Below are 15015 nucleotides of genomic sequence, written 5' to 3' on the forward strand. Positions count from 1 at the left end.
ATTAGGAATGGCAATATACAAAAACCTGTAGGAGAACACTTCAACCTCCCTGGACGCACAATAGCAGATTTAAAGGTAGCCATCCTGCAGCAAAAAAACTTCAGGACCAGACTTCAAAGAGAAATTGCTGAACTTCAGTTCATCTGCAAATTTGACACCATCAGCTCAGGATTAAACAAAGACTGTGAATGGCTTGCCAATTACAAAAGCAGTTTCTCCTTCCTTGGTATTCATACCTCAACTGCTAGAAGAGGGCCTCATCCTCCCTGATTGAACTAACTCGTTATCTCTAGACTGATTCTTGCCTGCATATTTATACCTGCCTCTGGAAATTTCCACTACATGTGTCTGACAGAGTGGGTATTCACCCATGAAAGCTTATGCTCCAATACATCTGTTAGTCTATAAAGTGCCACAGGACTCTTAGTCTGGATCTGTAAAAAGTGACAAACACAGCTACCCCTCTGATACAGACATATATATGCTTTATTCGGATTTGAGGAAAATAAGAACTATTTGGATTTATGCTAACTAGGATGGGGTTACAAAGTTTATCAGCCCCACTGGCTGGATATTATGGACACTCTTCCTCCCTCATTCCAGGGGATAGCAGTGCACAATTGTCTGGGTGTATCATGAGAGTTTACCCTGAATTATCTAGTATAAGCTGGAGTCAGAGACAGACTTCCAGACAAGATGGATTTTGCTCTGTTTTCATATGGCAGTTGCTTTGTTCCTAGAAATAAAACTTGCCCGCAGTAGTGTTAGAAGCCATTGATTCCATTGCAGTTTGGTGACACAGTGTGATCTAAATTAATAATTTTTTTACTTTGCCAGTTAATGATATTGTAGAATATAGTATGTCGGTAGAGAATAACTTTACTCATAAGACTTTTTTCAAGTTTCCAAATGCATAATGTAGGTTTGTAATTAAATGAAAGACATCTTCCCTTGTTATAAAATAATTTCTGTGCCTCCTGAGATGTAGGTTATAGTTAAGGCTTGACTGTAGTGTAATTTATATGCATACCATTATTTTGGACTGGATGGCATCAGAGCCATTCATCCTTATAAGCCCTATATTGGTAACAGCTAATGGAGATTCTCCTTTGGCTTAAATGGAAAGGGTCTCTACTTTGGGAAGAGTGGGGAGAAAAGTAACTATGTGTCTGCCTTTTGGCTCCCAGGGAGTTGGCCAGGACTTGGTGTAAGTTATTGTAGCCCATAGCTTCTTTAACCTGTGCTTGGCGTCAAGTCACTGAAGGGACATTCTGGCAGCTGAAGACTGCTGGGGCATACAGATACCATCTTTGCCCAAGGCATATCCTCTGTACTAGGGGCTGGGAGGTAAGTGATGAGTAAGTACAGTGGCTCTGTGCCCTTCAGTGGTTCCTTCATGCTGAAGGAAATTCTCTACCAATGTAGTTGCCTTTTTGGTTTTGTGTAGGCAATGTAGGAGGTCCAGGATCCGTCCCACTTTTACTGTTTTATTTATTAAATACAGTACCTTAAAGTACTTTAAACAAAAATGAGGTCTCTTCAGAAAATTCTAAGTACTGTTAATGCAAAAATGGTTAGGTTTTGTTTGTTTGTTTTTCTCTTTGTAACACTGTGTCCCACCTGGAACTTCCTGTACTGAATGGACTGTGAAAGTTATAGGGACTTATCCAGCTCTTACTAGGTCATGACATCAAAAATACCTGTCTTTCATATCATCAAGCCATTTTCAGTTGCCATGGTTGGATCCAATAGTTATTCTAGGATTATCACTTCTGTAAAGCAGGAAATGACTATTTTAGTAGAGGAGATGCATTTCAGATACCGGGAGGTCTTAATATCTGTCTAAGCAGCAAAGATTTTTCTTTTTTGCTTGAGAAACCTGGATTTGATGGCATACTGCATGGAACTTGCTCTTTAACTTCAAACAATTCTGAATATGTTGCTACACAAGAGGATATAAGTCCCCTTTATAAACTAGTTTGTAATTATTTCACTGTCTTTCTTTATTCCAATGAAGAAGAAAAATGAAGTTTTCTTTTGCCAATGTGCTAACTTCAGCACATAATTTTACTGAATTTCTGGCTCCGTACGTGCCATCTTACCCTGTTAGGGCAAGGGTATAGATTCTAAAATTTAGGAAAGATTGCACAGGCAGAAGAATTTACCATTCTTAGTATTGCATCTGTAGCCTTGTGTACATGGAATCTTTCCTTGCCCATTAGAAGTCTCCTTTATTTTGAATTTTAAAACTCTTTATTCCAAAAGGCCTTCATCTTCGTCTATTGTAATATTTTCATCTATTTACCATGTTTTATATAAGGGGCATAGAAGGTGATCAATAAACACACACTGAAGAAATAAATACATTTCCTGATAACTTCTTCTCCAATCCCACAAGTGACACTTGGTTTTGCAAGTGAATGTTTTATTAGAACTGATTCAGAGGCATTCACTTGTCTTGCAGACTTAACAACAATGCCAGATACAAATGAATATAATAAAATGTAACATGTAATTCTTTATTCCCCACACCTCAACTGAATCGCCAGACTTTTTTTTTTTTTTTAACAGAAATTTACAAGATCATACCAGGGTGGATTTGATTTAAATTAAATTGATTTAAATCATGATTTAAATCACTAGTCAGGAAGACTCGATTTAATCATGGATTTCTACATAAAAGTGCATTCTTTTTGGTTGTTATAACTTTAATACATATTCTTCATAACTCAGAGATAAATGTAGGTTTCATTTTTAGAAGGTACACACTGTACATTTTTAAGTGATTTATTTTGAAAACTTTTCAGGTTAGTTTTACAGCTATATCAGAAAACGAATGATTGTTTAGTTATTTCATTTACCAAAGGTAATTGAAGCAGATATTTATGAAGTCTTTGGGAGGTGAACTATCTCCAATTCAACAGATTAATCATTAATATTTGGAGGATTTTCTTGCCATGCTGTATTAAGAGGAGAACATTTAACTAAAACAACAACATTATGTATTCTGGATTTTTATCTTCAACATCAAACATATACAATTTTAACAAAACAAGCATATGAAGTTTTGAATTTAGTTAAACATACAAGTTTTTTAAAATCAGGTTTGTTTTTGTTAAAATTGTTTTTAACTAAAATAGTTAAATGAAATATTTAAAAAAACCAAAAGTTAAATCGATTACGTCAGCCAGGTCAACGTGAGAGACTTAAAATATTGGCTTCTGCAGCTAACTCAGTTGTCTTCTCCTTCATTTTCCTGTTCTTTCATAATCTGGAAAAGAAAAACAAACTTTCCTGCTTTCTCAGGTCCCAAACGATTTATCAGTTTGGAATGAATTAGTCCAAAGGAAGAAAATATTCTTTCTACACCGGCAGAAGAAGCTACTGCAGTTAAAAGTGAGATTATCACTTCAACAGTCTCTGAATCCAAGTGCTTAAGTGACTTCTACCAGTTCACTGGTGTGACTTTCTTTAAAACATCAGCAGCAAACATATATTTCTTGAATGGTTCACCCTTAGCTCTGAAGTTTATTACAGTTGGCATTATGGAGGGATGATTACTGGATGTCCATGTCATAGCCAACTCCTCCTCTTCAGCAGTTAAGGTTTGACCCTGGTACTGAGTATTGAGAATATTTGCAAGAAAATGAGCTGGAGATAGTGCTTGTCCCATTCGTTTTTTTAATGCTTGTAATTTAACTATCATTGTATGTTTCTCTCAAGATCGCACTCAGTTCCTTCCAAATTTCAACAACTTCAGCAATAAAACAGCTATTTCCCTGCATTATGTTCAAGGGTACAGAAATAGACTTCAGGGTACTCAGCATGTGTTCAACATTTCTCTTAAGCCCAGTGCTGAGAACTTTGTGACAGTGCCATCTATTTTTTCATGATTTTGTTAACAAACTGTCATCAGATTAGGCCAGTTCTTGATACAGTGCTCAAAACAGTCCACTACTGAGGTCCATCACACATCTTGTAGGAGAGTTAGCTTGGTTCCTCCCACTTTTTTTTAGAGCAGCTGCTACAAAGTGGTTGTTACGGAAGTATTTTGCAATTTCAACAACATTAGCCTTTATTTCTGGAACACTGAAGTATTTGGCTAGGAAGTGCATCCAATGAGCACTGCAACCATACGTTGTTAGCTTGGGACTCTCTTCTAAATCATTTCTTCTCATCTTGGATACATTTGCAGTATTGTCTGTGACCAAGCTGCATAATAGACATTTGGATTTTTTTTTCACAGTTTGTTATAGCTTTTACTGCTACTTCTTGTAAGTATTCTGCTGTGTGTGCATTTCCTGATGTATCAAGTGTTTCTGTAAGGAAGACATTCCCTTCTTCTGTTGTCACAGAAACACATACAACAGGATCGTTGTGGACATTGCTCCACCCATCAAGACTCGGGTTAATAATTTTACCCTCTAGACCTTTTGCATGCTGCTCAATTTCTCTTTCATACACTTTATCCAGCAATTTGCCTGCAACATCTGCTCTGTTGGGTGGACTGTATCCTGGTCTTAATGACTGAAGCATGTTAAAGAAGTGTGGGTTCTCAGTCATACAGAAAGGAGAGTTTGTTGCATAAACAAACTGGGCAATTTTTTCATCAATTACCTCTTTTTGTAATCTGCTGGTCCTTACCACAAACGTATCTATGGTGGTTTCTGGATGATGCAGATTCTTTTTTTCTTTTTGCTACAGGTCATATACTGTGGCAATGTGACATACATGGTGTGACTGAAACACTATCATTGGCAGATAACTCTGAAACTATAGAAAATGATGATCTTGAAGGTGGATAGTCTTCAGAATCCTGTATGTTGAGGATGGAATCTCCTAAACAAAATAAGTCAATGTAGTTACGTAATTATTATTACCGTACTGCTCATTTAATATTACTCATTGCATTCACGGACACTCAGTACTACTTTAAAGGTGAAATTGTAAAAGGAAGATCTGCCTGTTTCAGCTGTTTATTTTTTATCACAACTGCATCTAAAATGATAGTACCATAGAGTAACAACTATACTTTTTGCTCAAACATGAGAATTCAAGAATTGTCCAGAAGGAAAACAGGCAGTCCTTAAAGTATGAAATAAAGAAGTTTACCAACCTGAAGATCCTGCATGTTCAGACATGTTCCTTTCGGGCAACCAAGCCTTGCATTTCTTTGTTGAACTGTTTAAATTTGCACACATGCTTATGTTACCCACAGGTAGAGGAACTTCATTAAAATATTCCCAAACTGGATCTCTCTTATGGTCTGCTGCCATTATAGATTTTCCCTCCTAGTGAGAAAATGGCATGGTAGATCTCAAATCAATGAAGGCTACACTCAGAAAGACCTCAAGACTCCTGGAATATGCTGGTCAAACAGTTTCACTTTTGTTTCTACTGCCTGTCTCTCTCTTCTCACATTTATCTCCAGACTTCTTCTCCTTGTCCAGATCTATTCCACCACCAACAATCTTCTATTCACTGAACTTTTTGAAGCTTTGCAGTTTCAGAGAGAGGTAAGGGAGTGACTTTGTGTACTCAAATTTTCAGAGGGACAAATAGTGTTGAGGTCTGTTATTTCTCACCTCTATATATTTATATATTTATTTATTTATTTTATTAAAAACATTTTTGCTATTAACTAGCATGTTATCGTTGGAGACACAAATCCACAGTTTGAGAACTGCAAAATTAAGCCTCTCTGGTTTCCATAGCTATCTACTACAGGACCAGAATTCCCAATTTCCATTGGGATTGTGAATCTGTATCTTTTAGGCAGCTTTGAAAATCTTAGTCCATGAACCTAGTACTCCCATCTGTGATAGGAAAGGGTTAGAACATAGTTAAGTGGTGAATTCCCCCTTCCCAGGCTCCCCTCTACTCTGTCCTATCCCTGTCTTTTCTACTCCCGCCTCCACTTCTCCACAACAGCATTCAGGGAGCTGCAACATACTGTGGCTCTTTGCTGTGGGGAAGGGGTACGTTCCTTTTCTACAGCTGTAGCCAATCTTAGCCCTTCTCACACACCAGCATTGCAAAAGCTACTCTGCATGTGGGGCCCTCCAAACTTATGGAGGGGAGAGCAGAATTTCCCCCATCCTCACAGCTTGGATACTTTGAAGGCACAAGTAACTGCTTTTTATTTTAATTACTTTACATTTATTATGACTGTTTTTATTATGTTGAATAGCACCCTGGCAAGGGCAGAGAAATGTTTTGTGAAGCTGTTATGTGTTAAATAATATGTACAAATGGGACTGTAGCTGGTATAAATCAGTGTAGCTCCACTGAAATCAATTTATGTCAGCTGAGGACTTGGCCCATAACTTTGTGGTGAATACTTATGGCAATATCCTTATGTTAGTAATTTTTAGGAGTTCACTTACAGCTTTAAAAACCTGTAAAATAGAGGGGTGTTATGAAAATGCTGATAGACTTCTATAAAATATGTACAGTGCCAGATTCCTTGCTCAGTCATATTGGAATGAAGCCAGAGTAACTGTTGAGTTACGCTGTCAGAGATGAGAATCTAGCCCACAAATGATTGATGACCCTTAAAGCCTAAATATTGTTTTTGAAGTCTGTCTGGATTTCACTTTGAGTCTCTATCTCTCTTTGTATTGTGATTGTCTTGACTTGGCTTACTGCAATAATTCAGGGTTTATTCATGGCTCTTTCTTGTTTTTTATTTTTGTCTAAAGATAGTTCTAGAAGTTTTATTTTGTTTCTCTCAAGGCAAAAAGAAATGCTGCTATCTTTTCCTTTGTGTGGTAGAAACCAGTAGAGAAGAGCTTCCTTGCCCCAGAGATCTCTAGGGTTTAAGTTCTGTCTTTCTAAAGCTGAAAGGGTTTGCAAAATGATGATCCTCTTTGTCTGTTTTTATCCCAACAACAAGGACCTTCAGGCTATTCAAGTGAATATTTTCAGTCAGGTTAAATGTTGTGTTCTTGAGGCCTACAGAGCTAGAGCCTTGTGACTCAGCTGTCAGAGGTAATTCCTGCCACGAATATGGCAGCTTTGTAGTCAACATCTATATAGCAGCCACTTGGAATTGGCTGTGAGTGGAGGACAAAACAATAGGGCATGTAGATTGTATTATCAAAGGCAGCTGCAAGAGAGGAATCCTGCAGACTGTGTTTTTTTAGCATCTCCTGTCTGGACCATTTTGGAGCTACCGTTCAAGTTCTGATGATCCTTTTTGTGTGGCTGTAGACTGCTTTGCATCTTCTTTCACCTACTCTGTGCTAGTTTTCCCTCAAGCTCAGGTACTGGTTGTATATTAAATCCATTATGAAACTAGTTCTGTACTGAAATATTTGAAGTCCTGTTCTGCTCCCATTGGTGTCAAATGGAGTATAATTGGTCCCTAAATTTATCAGCTTTTGGCCCTGCTATATATCTTGTCAGGTTAGTAAAGATGTTGTTATTGAATTGAATACAAAGTCCCATCTCTTTTTCTATGTGCTGGTGTACGTCAGAAGATACAAAACTTTCAAGAATAATAGATGATCAATAAGTAGAGCCCTGTGTTTTTTTTACAAATGTGAAGTAACATGAAATAAAACAGAACCTATAAAATGAAGAAAAAACAAAGCTCTTGTAGCTTCCTGTCCCTCATGGCTGGGTCCAGTTTCTCATTCCGGGCATTGGGACTGGATAGCCTGTCTGTTACTGTATCATGGCAGGCTGGAAGGACATGGGGCAAAATTTGAGTGGTGGTGGTGTGTCGTGGCACACAGGGTTGCAGCACCACTCTGTCAAATTTGGCCCATCCACTCCCCCCATCATTATGGAGGGGCAGACATCCCAAACCTGAGTAGCACTGCCGCACCATGGACTAAGAAGCAACACCCAGTACGGGGAGCCAGGCCCAGCCCTGCAGGACAAGAGCCACTGCTGACAGCTGAGTGCAGGGTGGGCCTGCTCTGAAACCTACTCTCCCAACCCCATGGCTTTCCTACCCACCCCGATGCAAGACCTGACAGTTTTCCCTCCAGATCTCCCGCAATAGAAAAAAAATCCAACAAAATTCCCCCAAAATAAAATGAAAAAATATAAAAAAGAATTTCAGAGTTCTACCAGTAAGCTTATTCAAATGTGCAGTGCAACTGTGTTCTCTGTTTGCTTTTGATCTTCTCATCCTGAACAAAGCTACTCAGATTAGTCCACCTTTGATCATTTTGGCTTCAAAACTTATTTTTCACCAGTTCTTCCTGTATATTCATTTCTCCTGTTTTGGCCCAGATTCTACAAACACGTACGTGTGCAAGTAGTCCTTTTGAAGTCAATGGGGTTACTTCGTGATTTAAGTATTTCTCACATCTGAGACCCATCTTTGTATGCTGGAGTGGCTGGAAATAGTTCCCAGTTTGATATAACTTTGGTTTATTATGTACATTTGTCCCAGACACTGTTGTGAGATAGGTGTTCAATAACCAGTTGAGGACCTGATTCTGCCACTCTTATGTTAGATCAGTGTAACTCCCAGACTGCAGCGCATGAGCCCTGTAATGGTTCTTTAATGTGGCTTTTGTGGCTCTTTACAGTACATGATGCTAAAACACTGTGATTTAATTATTATTCAATAAAGATGCTTTTACTGTGTTATTAATGCAAGTTGATAACTTGGTTAAGTTATTAACTTATTTGCTCTGAGAATTGTATATATTTATATATATCTATCTATATAAAACTAAATATTTCCCCTGTCATGCTGTTTAAATATGAATTGTACTATGGTAAATTCACACTACTGTGCCTCTTTTTTGGATAATGTTGATCGCTAATTTGGCTCCTGAACCTCTGAGGTCTGAATATCGCTGTGTTAGTAACTTATTCTACAAGTAGTCTCATTACTACTGGGCATCAAGAAAGGTGGTAGAATCAGGACCTAATTAAGTAAGTAAATTAGGTGAAATCCGGTCCCCACTGAAGTTAATGGAAATTTTGCCATTGACTTTAATGGGACCAGGATTTCACCTCTAAGATGTATTTTTTTTTCTAAGCTGCAGAACTTTCTCTTTTCCGTCCTTAGATATATTAGATTTCCCATCTTTTATCTTCTAGGCATTTTCCTGTTCATCTTGTTTATATATTTCTTCATACACTTTCCTTCCCTCCCTCCCTCCCTCCCCATTTTGTCTGTTGTCAACTAGGCATACTGATCTTTGCTGCCCCTTGGCTACCTGCTCGACTTTATTTTTAGTGTGTATGGTATAAATCAATATTCTAGCAGACAGAGAGCAGAGGTGGCAAGAGAACCTTCTGTTATGGAGCTGTTTTACAAAAGATATGCTAAGATGGGCAATGGTTTCATTTTTAGACTAGCTTATATTTTTATGACAATTCAAACATAATTTAGACATCAGGTTATCGACTTCTGTTTCATGACTGATAATCTTAATTGATGTTTTGTACCTGCTTTGAGTTTCCATTTTACTATGTGCTTTTGAAAGCTGTGTAATCAAATAAGGTATGTAGTGTTGTGTTTATTTAAAACATTTTATTTCAGAAGCAAACAAATGGGCTGTTGCATTACAAAAGTAGTAACTGTCACAAATAAAATACAGCACTTGGTTTGACTAAAATTGTGCAAACCCTTTAATTATAGAGATGCTCTTTTAAAACTGGTTGTAAGTTTAATGAGGAAGGTCCATTCCCTTTCTGCCCACCTGCTCACATGGGAGAATATCAGGCAAGGAGCCCCTGTCACTCACCCATGGCTAGAGTCACAATCAGGAGGGTAGCTAGGGAGTGGGCAGCTTATTTGCTTTTACTCCTGTATAGATCAGGAAGACCAAATGCAATAACTGAAGTGTGTAATGGACTGATTTTGGTTCTGCACTAAGTACGATCTCAGTGCAGCCTTCACTATACAGTTGTCGTCTCCAGAATAACAGCTGTGATCAACCAGACATCGGAAGACACAGTTGAGATTGGGGATGATCCAATAGCATTCTAAAACTCTTGTATCCAGAAGACACAGGTGGATTTGTAAGAGGTGTCAGATCATCACACGCATGGGGTGGATTAACAAGAACAGTAAACAGTATCTGTTTGTAGCAGTAGAACAAGAACATAGCTGTATCAACAAAGGAAGGCCCTGATCCTGCATGTGTAATTATTGACGTCTGCTGCATGGTGGAGGAGAGGAAGCTGCTTACCTGGGCAGCTGGCAGTGTTTTCACATCTTGTTCACTGCCAAGTGCCTCCAGGAAGGAACTGTAGTTACTTCTGCATGAATTAGGGGCAATTTTTTTTCCCTTATGGCCGCTCTGAACCCAAGTGAGATGGCTGCAATCTAACAGTAATCTGTCTGACAGTGGCCCCTACCTGTGTATCGCCCACTCTGTCATCATTTCCCTCTTGTGTGTCTGCTTGTAATACTGAGGCGTTGCACAGAGATTGCCGCAGGGGTAGACTGTTGTCGACACCGACAGTGCCTCATAGTGAACCAGGGGCCTTATCCTGTATAGGGCTACCCATCCTCCGCACCTGTTGCACTCAGTTGGATGTGATCGAAGGCAGCATCTTTCAGGATTGAGTCCCAGCCAATGTTCCCTTAACTTTTTTACATCCATGTGCAGAATGAATTTTTTTATGTGTACCAATATGGAGGTGATGTTTGGCAGAGCTGGGGCTGAGGAGTTTGGACAGAGTGTGGGAAGGGGCTCAGGGCTAGGGCAGAGGGTTGGAATGCGGGAGGTGAGGGCTTTGGCTGGGGGTGAAGCCTTTGGGGTGGGGCCATGGATAAGGGGTTTGGAGTGTGGGAGGGGGTTCAGAGCTGGGACAGAGGGTTGGGGTGTAGGGGGTGAGGGCTCCAGCTGGGGGTGAGGGCTGCCCCAGGGCTGCAGGGGGAGACAGGTATTCCCCCAGCCCTCTCTCGGTGCAGCAGCTCGGGGTTGGGGAAGAGGCTCCTCTCCTGGGCAGCAGCAGCTCCGCCTGGATGGGGCCGGGCCAGACCAGGCGAGAGGGGTCCTCTCCCCGGCCGCCACAGCTTTGGCTGGGCTGGGGGAGGGGTGCCTCTTCCCGGCAGCTCCAGCAGGGGGGCTGGACAAGGCCAGGGGACAGGCGCCTCTCCCTGCCTGGGTGGCCCTTGATAGCCTGCTGCGTGGCTACACAGCTTAGAGGAAACACAGGTCCCAGCTAGAATTTGCATAATATCTCAAAACACTCATCTATGTCATATAAGGCAGGGCAGGATATGGTATCAACATAGCTGTCTTGGAACCCATCTGTTGTCCACCAAGGCAGCTGTGTTCATCAGCGAAGATGAAGTGATTAAGGCCTAGAGTGAAACTTTCATGAGCCAGAGGAAGAGCATTTTCAGCAGAAGATCATCATCTGTTGGACCTTCTTTTGGATGAAATCAAAATTAGCCTAATCCCTTACTGATTTCTGATCCCATTGCAAAATCCACCTTTACTCAAAAACCTTCCTACAATACCAGCACCTGTGGGGAGAGGGAAAGAAAAAAAAGAAAAATATGCCAAATCTAATCAGCTAAACCAGAATTGGAAAGTATTAGGATTTATGTTGTATACATTTCTGTTCTGTAAGTATGACCCTACATTCATTCTTCCTAGATATATACACTTACATTTAGTTGTACTAAAGTGTATATTGTTAGCTTGTGCCTCATCTACCAAGCATTCCAGATCACTCTATATCAGAGACTTGTCCTCTTCATTATTTATCACTCCCAGTTTTTCTGTCATCCACAAACTTTTATCAGTGATGATTTTGTTTTCTTCCAGGTCATTGATTAAAAATGTTAAATAGCATAGGGCCAAGAATCAAGCCATGCGGGACCCCACTGGAAACACCTGCTTGATGATGATTCCTTGTTTACAACTACAATTTGAGACCTATCAGTTAGCCGTCTTTTAATCCATTGAATGTGTGTCATGTTAATTTTATATTGTTGTAGCGATGGTGTGGGCTGTCATAAACAGATAGCTAAGGGTTAATGTCTCTTACACCTGGAAAGAAGTAATCTGAAACACCTGACCAGAGGACCAATCAGGAAACAAGACTTTTTCAAATCTGGGTGGAGGGTTTTTTGTGTGTGAGTCCTTTGTTCTTGGGTCTTCTGCCTGTACTCTCTCGGCTATGAGGAGTGAATTTTTCTATTTCCTGCTTTCTAATCTTCTGTTTCCAAGTTGTGAGTACAAAGATGGTTTGTTGTTTTGTATTTACGTGTCTATAGTTGCTGGAGTGCTTTGAATTGTATTCTTTTTGAATAAGGCTGTTTATTCAATATTCTTTTAAGCAAATGACCCTGTATTTGTCACCTTAATACAGAGAGACCATTTTTATGTATTTTTCTTTCTTTTTATATAAAGCTTTCTTTTAAGACCTGTTGGAGTTTTTCTTTAGTGGGGAACTCCAGGGAATTGAGTCTGCAGCTCACCAGGGAATTGGTGGGAGGAAGAAGTCAGGGGGAAATCTGTGTGTGTTAGATTTACTAGCCTGACTTTGCATTCCCTCTGGGTGAAGAGGGAAGTGCTTGTGTTTCCAGGACTGGAAATAGAGAGGGTGGACTCCCTCTGTTTAGATTCACGGAGTTTGCTTCTGTGTATCTCTCCAGGAACACCTGGAGGGGGGAAGGGAAAAGGTTTATTTCCCTTTGTTGTGAGACTCAAGGGATTTGGGTCTTGGGGTCCCCAGGGAAGGTTTTTGTGGGGACCAGAGTGCCCCAAAACACTCTAATTTTTTGGGTGGTGGCAGCTTTACCAGGTCCAAGCTGGTAACTAAGCTTGGAGGTTTTCATGCTAACCCCCATATTTTGGACGCTAAGGTCCAAATCTGGGACTAGGTTTATGACATGGGCACTTTTACCCACTTGCCACAAGTCACAGAACAAACTGGTTTGTAATCATTGAGTTATCTGAATTATTGCTAGAAGGAACTTTGAGTCCACATTTCTATCTGACAATGCCGTGTATTGACAAACCCTCAGAAATGTAGATTGCATTAGTCATCTCACTAAACAGAGAGCTCAGAAGATGAAAAATTCACCACATTTAGTTTCGTGATAATCTGCTCAGCCTACTTTTGTACATAGGGTTCTGTTTTGTTTTTTAGATACAGAGTTCTTTTTCAAAGGATTTTTGTATATGTCTCTGGCATCCCTTGAATTGTCTATCATGTCACATACTATTTTACTCAATTGACTAACTGTGTTTGCATCTATGCAAAAAGAGACCAGGTGGGTGGGTAATATCACTTATTGGACCAACACAGCTACAACAATACTCCAAACAATCTATAAAAAGACTCAGTCTTCAGTGGCCAGAGGCTCATCATATTATTTTCTTCCTCCTAAAGATTTTTTCCACCCACGAAACATTGAAAATGTAAATGTGGGTTCACTGGTTATTGAAATTTCTCATAAACTTTAATCTTTCAAGTATACTTCAGCTATGCAAAATGCAGATTCTGAGTAAATATTAGTGCAGTTAATGGAAATTGTGTAGTAAATGCTTAAGCACAAAGCTGAAAACGACTTCCTTTCTTTGTTCCTAACAGCACAATCCCCTTTCAATGCTTCAGGCGATGGGAGTGGTGCATGTGAGCAGGGGAAGGATGTCGGAGGATTTGGCCATAATGCAGCATGTAAAGAGAGATTTTTTTTTAAAAGAACCGTGGAAGAAAAAGGGCAAAATTCTTATGGATTACCGTTTATTATATTTAGTTTTATACTTTTTCATTTGTATAAACATGCCCATTTTATAATAGTACAAAGTAGCACTACAGCATTCAATCCAAGATAATCCAATTACTGTTTCACTCTGACATGTCTCACTGTTGTATAGGACAAAAATAAAAATCTCAAGCTTGATCATTCTATGGCTTTATATACATGTTTGATAATGTAAGTAAATTGTAGCAGTGTGTGGTGGTGCCCCCTCTATTTTCCTGTCCATCTCTTTAATGGTGTTACTGTATAAGGTTCTGTACCATCAAGAGATTATGAAATATTTCTTAAAGCTAAAAGTATTAAATGAACACACTTATTGCAAACAAATTTGTCAGTGTCTCAAACAGCTGGAACTTGACTTTCTTACAAGCGGTGTACCACTGTGCAGAGTTTAATTTAGACACTCGAGATTTTGCATGACAAAGAATTTGATTTTGTAGAAATCACATTTTGTAGAAATGCTGCAGGTCAGACTCACAGCTTGTTCTGATGGAAGTGCATTTTGGGGGTCTTATTTAGGTGAATGATGGTGCCCCCAAGACTCTGCACTAGTTGCCTTGTTTAAAATTTACAGGCCAGTTGGCATGCTGCTATCAGGCAATGTCAGAGTCTGCTATAATCTGGGTATTCATTTTTATGTCCATTTATTTGGTATTAATACTCTTATTTAGCTGTCCTACAGACTCAAAATGTGGCATTGTACTGACTATTTGGCACTTTGACATGTTTCTACCATGCACTCTGCATAGATGTACTGAAGAGGGATTTGGAGAATGGTTTGAAAGACTGTTACAGTTTCTCTGCCTGTTTGGGGGTTGGTTTGTTTTTTGTCTGCTCTTGTTATGATCTATATGTCCAGAATAGCATCAGCTTTCTCGGAAACACTAAGATTTGTTGCAGTGTCTCACAGTGAAGTTGAATTATACAAGTCCCTCTGCTGGATATATGTCTGGATCAGGCAGGCAATGAATGATTATGTATGTTTGTTGATTACCAGTGGTGGCTGCCATTATGTGTTTTATAAAAATTCTCTTTAGATGACAAATGAATTGGGCAGGACATCCTTTTTTTGTCATAATTGTAGTTAAATAAAATCAGAGCTTCCGTTTTAAGTTTTAACCATTAAACACCCGTAAACATCCCTGATACAAATGAAAATAAAATTGCCGTTCATACAATAAACCTGGGAGGGGGGGGCACACCAGAAATGGATACTTGTACCTAAGGGCTTGTGTACACAGAGCAGTAATGAGGACTATGGGATTTGATTTCTAAAGTGCACAAATGCACTGCACATTAATTGGACTGTATAG

General features: G+C 39.5%; 1 protein-coding gene across 6 annotated transcripts in view; it reads left to right on the top strand.

The window, feature by feature from the left end:
* LOC127043287 (probable tRNA methyltransferase 9B) overlaps positions 1-15015 on the top strand; it is a 69869-nt gene that overhangs the window by 16366 nt on the left and 38488 nt on the right. For 2 of the 6 annotated variants that reach the window (XM_050937274.1, XM_050937270.1), the window contains exon 3: positions 13531-13617. The exons of the other annotated variants lie outside the window; for them this stretch is intronic. The gene's annotated coding sequence lies outside the window, so the exon portion shown is untranslated. The remainder of the gene's footprint in view (positions 1-13530; positions 13618-15015) is intronic. 6 annotated transcript variants of the gene reach the window in all.

This window comes from Gopherus flavomarginatus, chromosome 1, assembly GCF_025201925.1.
Source record: "Gopherus flavomarginatus isolate rGopFla2 chromosome 1, rGopFla2.mat.asm, whole genome shotgun sequence".
Classification (NCBI taxonomy): Eukaryota; Metazoa; Chordata; order Testudines; family Testudinidae; genus Gopherus; species Gopherus flavomarginatus.